This window comes from Gigantopelta aegis, chromosome 6 (assembly GCF_016097555.1).
Source record: "Gigantopelta aegis isolate Gae_Host chromosome 6, Gae_host_genome, whole genome shotgun sequence".
Taxonomy (NCBI): Eukaryota; Metazoa; Mollusca; class Gastropoda; order Neomphalida; family Peltospiridae; genus Gigantopelta; species Gigantopelta aegis.
This window is the reverse complement of record NC_054704.1, coordinates 16,719,128-16,734,165: the sequence shown is the minus strand read 5'-3', so window position 1 is coordinate 16,734,165 and position 15,038 is coordinate 16,719,128. Positions and strand designations below refer to the sequence as shown.

The 15,038-nt window shown below is 40.0% G+C and overlaps 1 protein-coding gene across 2 annotated transcripts in view; it reads right to left on the bottom strand.

Annotated features, from left to right (window-relative positions):
* Positions 1–15,038, bottom strand: part of LOC121374960 (neuronal calcium sensor 2-like) — a 192,142-nt gene that overhangs the window by 125,900 nt on the left and 51,204 nt on the right. Inside the window, exon 1 of one of the 2 annotated variants that reach the window (XM_041502114.1) lies at positions 6,320–6,336. The exons of the other annotated variant lie outside the window; for it this stretch is intronic. The gene's annotated coding sequence lies outside the window, so the exon portion shown is untranslated. Of the gene's footprint in view, positions 1–6,319; positions 6,337–15,038 lie in introns of those variants that run through there. 2 annotated transcript variants of the gene reach the window in all.

The window sequence follows — 15,038 nt, the reverse complement described above, 5'->3', positions numbered from 1 at the left end:
AATAATGCAAGCCTATTGAAGAAATGAATTGTGTTTTTCAGCAAGTATCTCTTGGATCGTGTCAGTGGTCAAGTGTAAATCACGATGCACAAACATGACAGTGGGATCATGTCTGATGGAACACCGAATCCAGTTTGTGACAAACCCACTGTTATTAGTGTTAACACCGGCTAAACACTTTCTCAACTCAACACACTGATGGAATGTGGTTTTTACACAGAATACGTAACATGTGATACCTGGGAGACATAGGCCACCTTGGTTCGTACCAGCCTGCATACTATACACAAGTTCTTGTTTTAGTTACGGTCAAACACAAGCCAGTCAAATCTAGCTATGGTATTGGGAGATTAATTATTATTACAGATCCCAATAATCATTTTTGAAAAAGTTTCTAGAGCTACTGGAAATATAACTGAACAAGTAAAAAAGACCTCGGGCCATTTTGGTTTTTTAGAGATTTGTTAGCTTAACCAGTGGTTAAAAGAAATGTTCAAAAGCAAACACTTAATCAATACAAATGGCAAAGTATTCCAACTTTTGGCCAACAGATGTTTTGCCAACAGATCTTTCACCAACAGACATTTACGAGACAAATTGTTATAGCCTAACCCTAACTATATCCCTAACACCATTCATAACCACAAGCCTGATCCAAACTATGACTGTCTGTCTGCAGTCTGTTCTAACCCTAACTATATCCCTAACACTATTCTTAGCTACAAGGCTGATCCTAACTATATACTACTCAAAAGAATTTAAGGGTAAAAAATGTATAACCAAATAAGTTTCAGAGTGTATTAGATTGATGATGTAAACTACACCAAAAATTTAATTTATTGTTCCATATTTACAAAAAAACACAAATAAACATCACTGTATACAAGAAAGTCACATGACATGCTGTCAAAGTTGAAGGTTGTCAAACATGGATTTTACACATTAGAACATTCGTTTAATAGTGTGTGAATCCACCCCTGGCGCGAATACACTCGACACATCGTTGCCTCATGCTGCTGATCAGACGTCTGAAGAACTCTTGGGGAATGGCCTGCCACTCTGCCATAAGAAGTTGACCCAGATCATGAAGGTTGGCCGGAGGGGCATGGTTATCCCGAACTCTCCTGCCTAATTCGTCCCAGGCGTGCTCTATTGGGGCCAAGTCAGGCGAATATGCTGGCCAATCCATCCTGGCGATACCTTGTTGTCTGAGAAAGTCCGTTACCACCCTGGCGCGGTGGGGTCTGGCATTGTCATCCTGCATAACTGCCCCGCCGCCAATCTGCTGAAGGCCTGGGAGAACCAACGGCCGGATAATCTCATTCAGATAGCGGATTCCATTCAGATTGCCATCCACCACATAGAGGGGGGTCCTGTGGTGTATAGAGATGCCGCCCCACACCATGACGCTGCCACCATCGAACTGGTGACGTTGTCTAACGTTAACGTCAGCGAAGCGCTCCCCAGGATGTCTGTAGACACGAACCCGACCGTCGTTGAACTGAAGACTAAACCTGGACTCGTCAGTAAACATCACTCGACCCCACTGAACATGTTGCCACCGCAGATGAAGCGTGCACCAGTGACGTCTGGCCGTTCTGTGACGTGGTAGGAGTGGTGGTCGAACAGCCTGGCAATGGCAGCATAGATTATTGGCTCTCAGAAGATTGCGTATGGTTTGATCAGACACTCGAGTTCCAGTCGCAGTCCGCAGATTGTCACATAATCGGCGTGCAGTGGTTATGCGTTGACGTAGAGCCATATTGGTGATGTAGCGGTCCTCTCTATTTGTATGCTTCGGGGTCTTCCCGAACTAAGTCTCAGAGCAACATTTCTTTGCGTATTGCCATCCTGAAGCCAAGCAATAGCCCTTCCTCGATCTTCGATAGTCAGTTGACGTCGTACCATTGTCGAATTTGGAGTGTGCACCGTACACGAACGCAAGCTCCAATTATACGGAAATTCAGCATTGGGAACATGGAATACACATGCAAAGCGTGCAAATGAAGCGCTTTGTGAAAAAGCAAGTTATGGGCACTTAGCAGACCTTTCGCTTTCGCCCTAATTTACGTGCAAATGTAAGCATGTTTTCGCCATTAGAACTAGTCGACAGTGTCAATGACAGTGGATTTTAATTCATTTATGGGTTGCTTAGACCCACTTTCGTCAAAATGGAACAATACCATGCGTGACATTATGGTCTAGCTAATATAATTGACATTCAGAAAATAATGTCGAAAATATCGTCTGACCCTTAAATTCTTTTGAGTAGTATATATAAGTCTGTCTGCAGTTTGTTCTAACACTAACACTAACTATATCCCTAACACTATTCCTAGCTACAAGGCTGATCCTAACTATATAAGTCTGTCTGTAGTTTGTTCTAACACTAACTATATCCCTAGCACTATTCCTAGCTACAAGCCTAATCCTAACTATGTCTGTCTGTCTGTCTGTCTGTCTGCAGTCTGTTGGCTGGACATCTTTTGACAAACAGTCCAGCCATGAAATAGCAGTTGAAGTGATGTGTTGAAACATGATTTAGAACAACCAAAGTTCTGTAATCAAATCCTGACAGATTTTTGTATTTATATTAAAATATTCAACAGTAAACTATTATGGTAAACCATGGTATGCTTGACACATACTTTGCACAAGTGGATCCTTATCTTCAACATGGCAATCTTCACCTGTGGTCACAGTTGACAGACATTAAAACAACAAACAACCAAGAACAGTTGTCCAACTATATATACATGTATATATACATGTATATATACATGTATATATACAGCCTGGAAATCATCTGTGTGTTCCTGAACAAACATCATCCACTGGTTTGTTTTTTTATCATTTCATCTGAACAAAGAAGTTTGTGGAATTTAGATACCTACACAAAAAGAATAAATTACGTTTGTATCTGTGACTTATCACCAGTGAGCTGGCTGCAGCTCAACAGCACTTCAAGTGTGATTATTCCTAAAACTAATCCTCCTCGGCAGATGGGGTGGGATGGCAAGATATAACTCAGAGCTACAACGCTTGTCTGAGGTGCAATTGGTCATAGGATCAAATGCCCTCAATGGACATTTTTCCTGTCTCAACCAGTGCCTTGCTACTTGTATATCAGATATTGTGGTATGTACTGTCCTGTCTGGGGAAAGTGCATGTAACAGATCCCTTGCTGCTGGTTCAGTAAGAGTAACCCAAGCTAGTACTGGTTGAGGGTTATTCTCTCTTTCTATTTCCCAACCAAAGCATCAAAATAACCAAATGTTAGAAACACCAAATAGCTATATTTTAAAATGTGCTGAGGTGTCATTGAACAAATATTCCTTTCCTGTAGAAGATAGACCCATATGGATTTGTACAACTCAAATCCTGTACCCCAATGACATTTTAACTCCATGGTATATGCTGTCATGTATAGTGATTTTTCTGCAATGAGCTTTAAACCAAATGTGGCAGATTTATTTCACTTCAAATCCAATAGTACGGGGTGGGACGTAGCCCAGTGGTACAGAGTTTGCTCGATGCATGGTCAGTGTGGGATTGACCCCTGTCAGTAGGCCCATTGGGCTATTTCTCGTTCCAGCCAGTTCACCACAACTGGTATATCAAAGGCCGTGATATGTACTACCCTATCTGTGGGATGGTGCATATAAAAGATCCCTTGCTACTAATCGAAAAGAGTAGCGGGTTTCTTCTCTCAATATCTGAGTGGTCCTTAACCATATGTCTGACACCATATAACGTAAATAAAATGTGTTGAGCGCATCATTAAATAAAGCATTTCCTTCCTTGTCCAGTTGTGGTGCACTGGTTGGAACAAGAAAAAACTCCAATCAGCTGAATGGACCCACCGAGGTGGTTCGATCCTGCGACGCAAGCACCTCAAGTGAGCACTCAACCAATTGAGCTAAATCCCTCTCGATCATAGAATCAAATGCTCTCAATCATTTGGCAGCCAGCTGTATATTAGATTTTCTACTGAGAAGGGCCAATGCATTATATAGAGAGTTGGGGAATCTAGCCCAGTGGCTGCACCCCTTACCCCTCAATCTACTTTTGATACCTTTGAAAACGGTTTATCATACCCAGATAGTAGACATGAAAATCTGGTGTACTAGCTTCAACCTGTGACACAGAAGGCCTTGCTTTAGTACAACATAGCTAGCCTATACACTTTCACAAATAGATTTAGTTGTCCGGGAGGTATCATTTCTGTAATTACCCATGTTGGGGAGGCTGACAAAAACATATATTATCCATGACAATGTCTGGCTTCAGAGTCCTCAAGGCCAATCAAGACGATGACTGACTCTCAAACAATGAAGTTGTGTTCCGAGAACCTGGTGATTTCTCTCCCACCCTAGGGGCTGTGCTGCGTACACTTGGGCATTTGTCCAAGTATCGCATTGAGCACAATGGCGAGCAGAAGATGGAGGAGGTGACCTAAGACTACGAAGGGGAGGCCTAACTTGTCGGCCCCACCTGTTCCGAAGAGGAGGACGAGACCGACAGGGGTGGTGCAGGGTGATCCAATCCCGGTGGCTCGCCAGGAGCGGCCCAGGGGGGACCAAAGCTATCAGCTCCACTGACAGTGGCGGCCCCTCCTGAAGACGTACCAGCGCAGATGGAGACGGGACACGTGGTCCATACTGATCCCCCAGCCAGCCCATCAGCACCTCTGGTAGTTGTTGCTGTTCCAGCGGTGGTCCAGCGGGAGTCCAAGAGGAGGAAGGTGTCGGCGGCCACCGTACCAAAGATATCCGACCAACCCGACTGGATTCTCGTCTGCGACCAGCTCTCATCAAGGTACCGAGGAGCGGTCAATGGCGACTTCATTGACTGCAAGCACCTCAATGGACCTTGGTTAGACGAGCATTGGTGCCAACTTCCAACAGGACAAGGGAAGTACCAGATACAGACAGCCCTCCACTCAAACCAACTCTATGTGACAGCACAGCAGGACGGACTGTATAGGCAGGGACTCCTGATGCCATCAATGTCCAACGCGACCATTCATCGCATCCTAAAGATGGTACTGCGGGACATATATCCAGGAGCCATCGACAGAAACATCAAGCTGTTGATTGAAGGACTCCCCAACTTCAGGCCTGAACAGTCCATCACCTCGCCATGAGTTCTGCTGCGCCAACCTTAACTAGGACAGGTAACCTCCTTTTTGGGGGGGCTTAGTTGGACTTTAAAAATGTTCGGCCGTGGCTCAAAATTCTTATGTTTATTTTTTTTATAAATAGTCCAACGCACTTCATTTTGGTGCCCGTTCAATTGCTCAAATCACCTTAAAACCTTTTAGGCCGAGCAGTCAAACTTACTTTTGGATTTAATTTCTAGTCCGGACATGATTGGGATGCAGGTTATTCTCCGTAGACTTTGACAGGTAGAACCAAGGAATCAAACTTCAGCCAATTACATCGTGGCTTTTACTTGGTGTCTACTTGTCGGTCCGTGCACTCGCTGGACCTTTACTAAATGGCTTTATTCCAAATTCTGCCCACTTCAAACTTACCCCCCACCCCCGTCCTGGACTTAGTCACTGGCGAAGTCGGAGATTAAGCCCATGATAGGTGTGCGTCAAACCTTCGTGGTATATATGCACGTAAATCCTTTTACTCACTCAAGGCCAATAAAATAGACACCCTCTGAGTAACACCTTGTTGCACACACACAGCTACTAATGATTTCAGAAGTTGGGTGTCAACAGTACCTGTCACCAGTAGTCTGGTGCTCTTGAAAACCTAAAGGCAAACGTTAACACTGCTGACTGACATTAGGGCAGAGTTATTACCTGCCAATGATTGGCTGATATATAAAACATTTACAAATAACATATTCTGATTGGCTGATAATAATATGCAATGATCATATATTCTGATTGGCTGATAAAAGGGATGCAGTGATAAATTATTCTGATTTGTTGATAAAAAAGATACAGTGATAACATAATCTGGTCGGCTGATGCATGATGCAACATAATATATTCTAAGTGAATAATATAATTAAAAAGTCCTATATATTTAATATTCTTAAATATTTTTACTGAAGTTGTATTAAACTTTTATTTCTTGTTTCATTTTTAAAACCATTTACATACTACTTCACACAGAAATTTTTTACAGCTATAAATGTATTTGCATTTGTGTCATTCAAAGTATCTAGAAGTGTAGTGCCTATGGCTATGAGTAGGAAATTACTAATACTGTATTACTGAGAAGAAAGTCAACGACTCCTTGAACCTTTTGACCAGTAGACTGAGTGATGTAAATAATAAATGACTGGTGACAAAACTCACCTGCTGTTAGCACACTGTTAACACCTATTAACTGTCATCAGGATAATGCACACACAATTACCACTTGGTGAAAATGTACTAAATTGTATTTCGTTTTTCAACACAATGAAATTATGCTCATTCCAAAAAAAAAAGAAGGATAGATGATATGTCAGCATAAAATACCATTGTTGGCAAGTTATGTGTATTTTGTTTGTTTGTTGGATTTTATTGTGTGTGTGCGTCTGTGACTGACTGTGTGTGTGTGTGTGTGTTTTGTTTAGATTTCTGCTGAATTTTGTACATTGTAACAATGAAATGAAACTATATTCATTTGTTATAATTACAATGTTCTCTTTTGTTGCTGAATATATATATATATATATATATATATATATATATATATATATATATATATATATATATATATATATATATATATATTAATATGTAAATATATATATCGGTAGTTAAAGAAATATATTTTTTTAAAAGTTAAGTAAGAATGGTGTCAGTTAAACAATTTAGTTAAAGAACAATTAATTAAACAAATAGGCCACCTCAATAAATATCTGCACAACCACCTATCTTTTCAAGCCACTGTAAGACTGTTCCAGAACTGACCAATGGGGAGGGGAGGGGGAGATAGGGAGATAGAAAGAATTATTTTAATGATACACTCAACACATTTTTATGAATGGTTATATGGAGTCAAATAGATATTTGAAAAAGGAAACTTGCTGCTGTCACTTAGTGGGTTACTCTTTTCAATTAGCAGCAAGGGATCTGTTATATGTACCACCCCAAAGACAGAATGGTACATACCATGGTTTTTGTTACACCAGTTGTGGAGCACTGGCTGGAATGAAAAACAGCCCAATGAGCCCACTGACAGAGTGTGAGTGAGAATAATTTTTACATGTTCATATGCCACTAGAGTTTCGAGCATGTCCGTCACGGGGCCTGTCTCTGGATAGCCTGGGGCTTGTCCCGGGACAGAAAAAAAAATAAGCAGACAATTTAGAAATTTACATCCAAAAATTAAATAGTGGGCCTTTAAAATTTTGATGTGCATCTCTAATTAATATAATTAAATAAAGAAAATTCTACTCGTTAAATTTGGTCGCTAGATTAGATCGGGTGGTCAAAAAGAAATTAGATAAGATCAGTGGCCTGACTTGGGATGGGGTGGGGGGGGGGGGGAGGGGTATTGTTGAAAATGGGCAGAATTTTGAAAATAGCAATTAGTAAAAAAGTTAATAAAAATTTTTAAAAAGAAGAAGAAAAGTTACAAGCCAAAAATAAAAAGAATTGACTGCTCGGTCTAATATTTATATAATTTGGAGCATTTTAGAAGGACAGTCCTAAAATAAATGAGAGGAGAGAGGATCGGACTATTTAATAATATTTAATTTCAACATAAACTTTTGAACGAAGGTCTAAAAGTTTAAAGTCCGATCTTATGTCCACGTGAGTGGCCTCGTTAGGGCCGTTAGGGTGCACAGCTTGTAGGGATGCGATGGGTTGCATCCCGTCAAGAAACCCCCTAGATTGACAGTCAATAGACGTTGAAGGTGTAGTGCTGTGCTGAAATACAGATCTGTCTGAACGAGAGAGAGAATCAGACTAGGGTATAGTCCAGTCGTCATGGATTGGTATAGTGGTGCGGACTGGCCCGACTCCGGAGGATACGAGATGGTATTACAATAAAATAAAGTAAAGTCTAGAAAAGAGTAGTAGGGGCCGACCCCGCTTCCTATTTCTTCTTAGAGTGGGGCGGTCAATCTTCCAGTGCTGTTAGGACAGGCTCGGACATGTAGAAACTAAACACGAACAACCGTGGCATTCTGCAGAATGGCTGTCATACGAGTCACGAAAAAACAAGTCAACATAGTCAGACCGAGAAATGACGTGGAGACGAGGAATCTCGCTAAAAAAGAATCCAACCTGGTGGTGCAGACTATCGAAACGAGAAGCGTTCCAGCATTCAATCAGTTCCAGTAGAAAACTTCACTTCGCTGATAAAAACAACAAAGTGAAGAATCCCCCAAGTCGAGCCGTGAAAGCACGTGCAGTGTGCACAAGCGAAACAAACACGTCTTACTGCGAGGAGCTCCAGACTGGGAATGTCCCCACTGACAGAGATCAATTTTAGATCAACTGTACATGAGGCTAGTGTGTTACCACTGGGTCACATTCAACACCTTCACAAGGAGTGGAAGATGAAATTTTCATTTCATACCTGCTGCATATTTTTCTTTATGCATACATAGTTCAAATAAAACATTTAAATTTGCATAGTAGGTATATTAATAAATTTCATCCCTTCAGTGAAAAATTCTGAAACATACCTTACTATTCTTCCAGTTTAGTGAATCTGCTACTCACCGGAATAACAGCAGTCTTGTAGTTTTTAATGCTCCATTAGGCAGCAGACAATGTGGTTTCACTGTATAAACTGTACATTTGTGAGTAAATTAATACTGGGACACAATACTTGGCCATTGTATGATGAATTGCTTCACTAACATTTTAATGGTTGCCAGTAACAAACTGCCTGGTCATAAAATATTCATCAGAGTATGCAGTACCAACTTCGTATTACATAAGCATTATCTACTGCTTATCAGGGCATATTGTTATTGTTACATGACCCACGGGATGGTATCATTAATTAGGAAATTATTGCTCAAAGAAACAAAGGAAATATTTAATATTTGTTTAATTACAATTCGGCACATTGTTTCACCAGGGGATATGTTATCAATCAAATATATTGTAAATGTGACACTACAAAGGAAACTGTTTATAACACCTAAGCACATGGTAATCTATGGGTATTTGGTTTCTAAAAGGTTATTTTGACATTTGAATTAGAGAGAGAGAGAGAGGGGGGGAAGAGAGAGAGGAAGAGAGAGAGAGAGAGAGAGAGAGAGAGAGAGAGAGAGAGAGAGAGAGAGAGAGAGAGAGAGAGAGAGAGAGAGAGAGACAGACAGAGACAGAGAGAGAAGAGAGAGAGAGAGAGAGAGAGAGACAGAGAGAGACAGAGGCAGACAAATAGAAAGAGACAAAGACAGACAGAAAAAAGAGAGAACAAGAAAAGAGAGAGAGAGAGAGAGAGAGAGAGAGAGAGAGAGAGAGAGAGAGAGAGAGAGAGAGAGAGAGAGAGAACAAACCGAACCCATTACATACAGGTAATACTATTCCCACTGAAAATGAAAAATCAATGATTCTTTCATAAGCAATATCCACAGACTGGTTAGCATATACCACAGCTTTCAAGCAGTGGATGGAATGAGAAAAACTCAATGGATTAAGCCTACCACCCATCACATTCTAAGTTAGTGCTCTAACCATTGGTGGAACAATGGTGCAGATTGCCGAATGCAGTGTTCACACATGTCAGGCAGTCATGAGAAGGCGTTGTTTTGCAGTTGTTGGTGCCAAAGGTGGCCACACATGTTACTAAACATAAAGACATAACCCCAAAAAATTATTGTGAAATTAGATTTTCACCCCCGCTGGTAATGCCACCTGTGGGTAGCTCCTCAATCTCATAATTGTAATAATTAATGTTCTCCCGTATGTTCATCAGATCATTAAATGAAATTATTATAATATGCATCTTATGTGTTTTTGTATATTTATATCTTCTACCCATTTCATCACATGTGAAGTTTCTAGTTTTACTCAATATATTTAATATCATGCACCTATAACACACACACACACACACACACACACACACACACACAAATGAATGCATGCACACACATATGTATATACACAAACACACCCACGCCACACTTATAAATATACTGATTGAAAGAAATACAGGAACACATGGTATTTGAGACTAAATTTAATTCACTACTATAGCAGTAATTGTCTGTATGAAATACAGAGATGTAATGTAGAAATGAATGTCAGTACTGTGGGATCGACTGTCAGTGATGTAGAAATAAATGTCAGTACTGTGGGATCGACTGTCAGTGATGTAGAAATGAATGTCAGTACTGTGGGATCGACTGTCAGTAATGTAGAAATGAATGTCAGTGATGTAGAAATGAATGTCAGTACTGTCGGATCGACTGTCAGTGACGTACAAGTGAATGTCTGATATAGAAATGAATGTCAGTACTGTGGGATTGACTGTCAGTAATGTAGAAATGAATGTCAGTGATGTAGAAATGAATGTCAGTGATGTAGAAATGAATGTCAGTACTGTGGGATCGACTGTCAGTAATGTAGAAATGAATGTCAGTACTATCGGTTCGACTGTCAGTAACGTAGAAATGAATGTCAGTACTGTGGGATCGACTGTCAGTGACGTAGAAATGAATGTCAGCACTGTGGGATCGACTGTCAGTGACGTAGAAATGAATGTCAGTACTGTGGGATCGACTGTCAGTGACGTAGAAATGAATGTCAGTACTGTGGGATCGACTGTCAGTGATGTAGAAATGAATGTCAGCACTGTGGGATCGACTGTCAGTGACGTAGAAATGAATGTCAGTTATGTAGAAATGAATGTCAACACTGTGAGATCGACTGTCAGTAATGTAGAAATGAATGTCAGTGATGTAGAAATGAATGTCAGTACTGTCGGATTGACTGTCAGTGATATAGAAATTAATGTCAGTACTGTGGAATCGACTGTCAGTGACGTAGAAATGAATGTCAGCACTGTGGGATCGACTGTCAGTGACGTAGAAATGAATGTCAGCACTGTGGGATCGACTGTCAGTGACGTAGAAATGAATGTCAGTACTGTGGGATCGACTGTCAGTGACGTAGAAATGAATGTCAGTGATGTAGAAATGAATGTCAGCACTGTGGGATCGACTGTCAGTGACGTAGAAATGAATGTCAGTACTGTGGGATAGACTGTCAGTGACGTAGAAATGAATGTCAGCACTGTGGGATCGACTGTCAGTGACGTAGAAATGAATGTCAGTACTGTGGGATCGACTGTCAGTGACGTAGAAATGAATGTCAGTACTGTGGGATCGACTGTCAGTGACGTAGAAATGAATGTCAGCACTGTGGGATCGACTGTCAGTGACGTAGAAATGAATGTCAGCACTGTGGAATCGACTGTCAGTGACGTAGAAATGAATGTCAGTACTGTGGGATCAACTGTCAGTGATGTAGAAATGAATGTCAGTGATGTAGAAATGAATGTCAGCACTGTGGGATCGACTGTCAGTGACGTAGAAATGAATGTCAGTACTGTGGGATCGACTGTCAGTGACGTAGAAATGAATGTCAGTACTGTGGGATCGACTGTCAGTGACGTAGAAATGAATGTCAGCACTGTGGGATCGACTGTCAGTGATGTAGAAATGAATGTCAATACTGTGGGATCGACTGTCAGTGATGTAGAAATGAATGTCAATACTGTGGGATCGACTGTCAGTGATGTTGAAATGAATGTCAGCACTGTGGGATCAACTGTCAGTGATGTAGAAATGAATGTCAATGATGTAGAAATGAATGTCGGTACTGTGGGATCGACTGTCAGTGACGTAAAAATGAATGTCAGTACTGTGGGATCGACTGCCAGTAACACAGTTAACTTCCTGATTCTGTGAATGAGGGTTTTGGTTATATTCATTATTTGCTGCTAATATTTATGTTCCCTTATTTCTTTTCATCGGTATACATACTAATAAACCAATAACACACACACCCCACACCCCACATACACACAACACACACACAGACAGACACACAACACAACATAAACATACACACACACATACACACAACACAACAAACAGAACAACAGACACAGACACACCTGTTACTCCCATTATATCTGCACTATTGGATCATCAGAAATGGTCATATAATGATGTGTGAAAAAGCGTTAGCAGATAATTTACTGACTGCAAGCAATTTGTACATAATAACTGTAGACACGCAACGATAGGTAGCAGAGTGCATCCGATTACAGCATCTCTATAACATATGGTAAGTTATTAAGTAAAAAATAAAGTGTCATTCAAATAATTATATGTACAGAGATTATGTTTGGCTACCAAAAGAACATGCCTTGAGTTGCCTTCACTAGCAGTAAGTGACTTTTTCGTAAAATATGAGAATTCTGGTCAGTTATTTCATCTATCAAATTCAGTGAAACCTGTTATAGCAGCCACATGTATTAAATGCCCACCTGTGTTAAAGGGGCATTCCTGAGTTTGCTGTACGTTTTAAGATGTTATGGACTAACAAAGACTTTTTAATGATTGCAATTACATATCAAATATATTTTTCTGCATAAAATATTATTGGCTGTATGTTAAATATGTTTCTGATCATTCTAATATTTTTACTAGGTTATATTTCATTTTATTTCCAATTTTTTTTTTTTTTTTCCCTAATTATTTGAAGACAAAATCCAGTTTGGGCTTCTTACAATTATTAAGATGACCAGAAATGCATTGAATATACAGACACTGATATTCTAAACCAGGAAATATATTTAATATGTAAGTTCAATTGTAAAAGTCGGAAACATCTTACAATGCAGCAAACTCAGGAATGTCCCTTTAAGAGGCCACACTTTTGTTTTCCCAAATCATTTAATACAGTATAAACTAACCAGTATTCAGCAGCCACCTGTCTTAAACGACCACTTCTTCATTGTTCCTTTGGTGACTGCTTAACATGGGTTTTACTGCACATACTCTTGCTATATCATAAAAAAAACTAAATCACAAACATCCTTCTTGTTCAGCAATTATTTGAAGTAAATAAAAAAAAGAAGAAGAAAGAAATGTTTTATTTAATGACACACTCAACACATTTTACTTACGGTTATATGGCGTCAGACATATGGTTAAGGACCACACAGATTTTTGAGAGAAAACCCGCTGTCGCCACTACATGGGCTACTCTTTCCGATTAGCAGCAAGGGATCTTTTATTTGCGCTTCCCACAGGCAGGATAGCACAAACCATGGCCTTCGTTGAACCATTTATGGATCACTGGTCGGTGCAAGTGGTTTACACCTACCCATTGAGCCTTGCGGGGCACTCACTCAGGGTTTGGAGTCGGTATCTGGATTAAAAATCCCATGCCTCGACTGGGATCCGAACCCAGTACCTACCAGCCTGTAGACCGATGGCCTAACCACTACGCCACTGAGACCGGTTAGAAGTAAATAAAGCCATAAAGTTCCTGCAGCTAATTGGACATATTCTCTCATTATCTAGATCATGAGCTTAAGGATTAAATCATGTGTTGGGGTGTTGTTAAATCAACAGTCCTTCCCTTTTTTCTTAAACAAGTTGTTCAGTACAGTTGACCAGCCTCAATGACAGTGTCAAGACACGAAATGTAAACTTTGAAGTTTATCTTGTTTAACAATACCACTAGAGCAAATTGCTGTACTACTCAAATATTGGATCTCAAACATTTGGTCATGACATGTAGTCAGAGGAAACCCACTGTATTTTGTCATTAGCTGCAAAGTATCTTTTAAATGCATTTTCTCACAAACAGGATAGCACATACCATGGCCTAGACTAACCACACATCAGATGAATGCTTTACCACTGGGCTATATCCCGCACCCCTTCCTCCCCCTCACCCCCCACCACCCACCCCGTGAGACAGCTCAGATAATATGTTTAAACATTAATTGAATATAGCATGAAAATCTAATTAAAAACAAGTATAGTTGGGTATCTTTTAAGATTACTCTTAGAACTGTTCTATATTAAAAGACAAGTTTAAAAAGCAAAAACTTAACTTTGAAAACAAAACGAATAACTGAAAAAAGCACCAAAAAAACCTACAAAACTTGACCTTAAAAACCTCATAGCAACAAGACTTAGGAAAACACAGAGATTAATGATTTTACGATAACTAATTCTCCCCACATACTTACCTCACGGACAGATTGGTGTAATTATTCTGACCCGCTGATATTACTATTCCACTGCTGCATGGGCGATATTGATTATGCATTCATTATCTTCCCATTTCCTATTATATTACATATGCACACAGTAGGTATGCAGCATGGTGCAAGTGAAGGTTACTGAAATACATACATGCAAAGCTTTACTGGATGGGTGTGCAGCTTATATAAATCTTCCTTCATGTAAATCAGTTGAACGTAGATAGACCGAACAGATAAAGTGAATATAAATGTCACCAGTGACTATATAAATGATGATTAAATACTTCAATGGAGAGTGCTATGAGATAAAAATACATATCCAAAACTGATTGAGAAATAATCACAGCAAAAAAAAGTAATCTGAAACTGAATTGAGAGAAAAGAAAGAAAAGAGCGTTTTATTTGTGGAAGTAATGGGGCAAACGTTATGATTATAATACAGTGAAACCCCTCAAAATCAGACCCTCTTTAAACAGGAATTCCCTCCACACGGGACATTTTTTGTGGTCCCTTTTTGAATATAAATGCAGAACAGAACCTCTCCAAATCAGATACCCCTTTTAGCCAGACTTTTTACTTGGTCCTAAGCAGGGTTTGACAATTCCACTTGCCCTGTGTCCGGGCTAATAGATTTTTGATCTGGGCTAGTAGAAATTATCATTAGTATTAAAATATTACACAGGGCACAAGCCAAAGCTTTTGTGAGGGCTAGTGACTTCTCAATCATTTGTCGAACACTGGTCTTAAGGGTGTCCAGTTGAAAGGGGTTAGACTGTTCTTGGAACAAGCTAATGACCGATAAAAGAAAGGCACTCCCACTAGATAAGT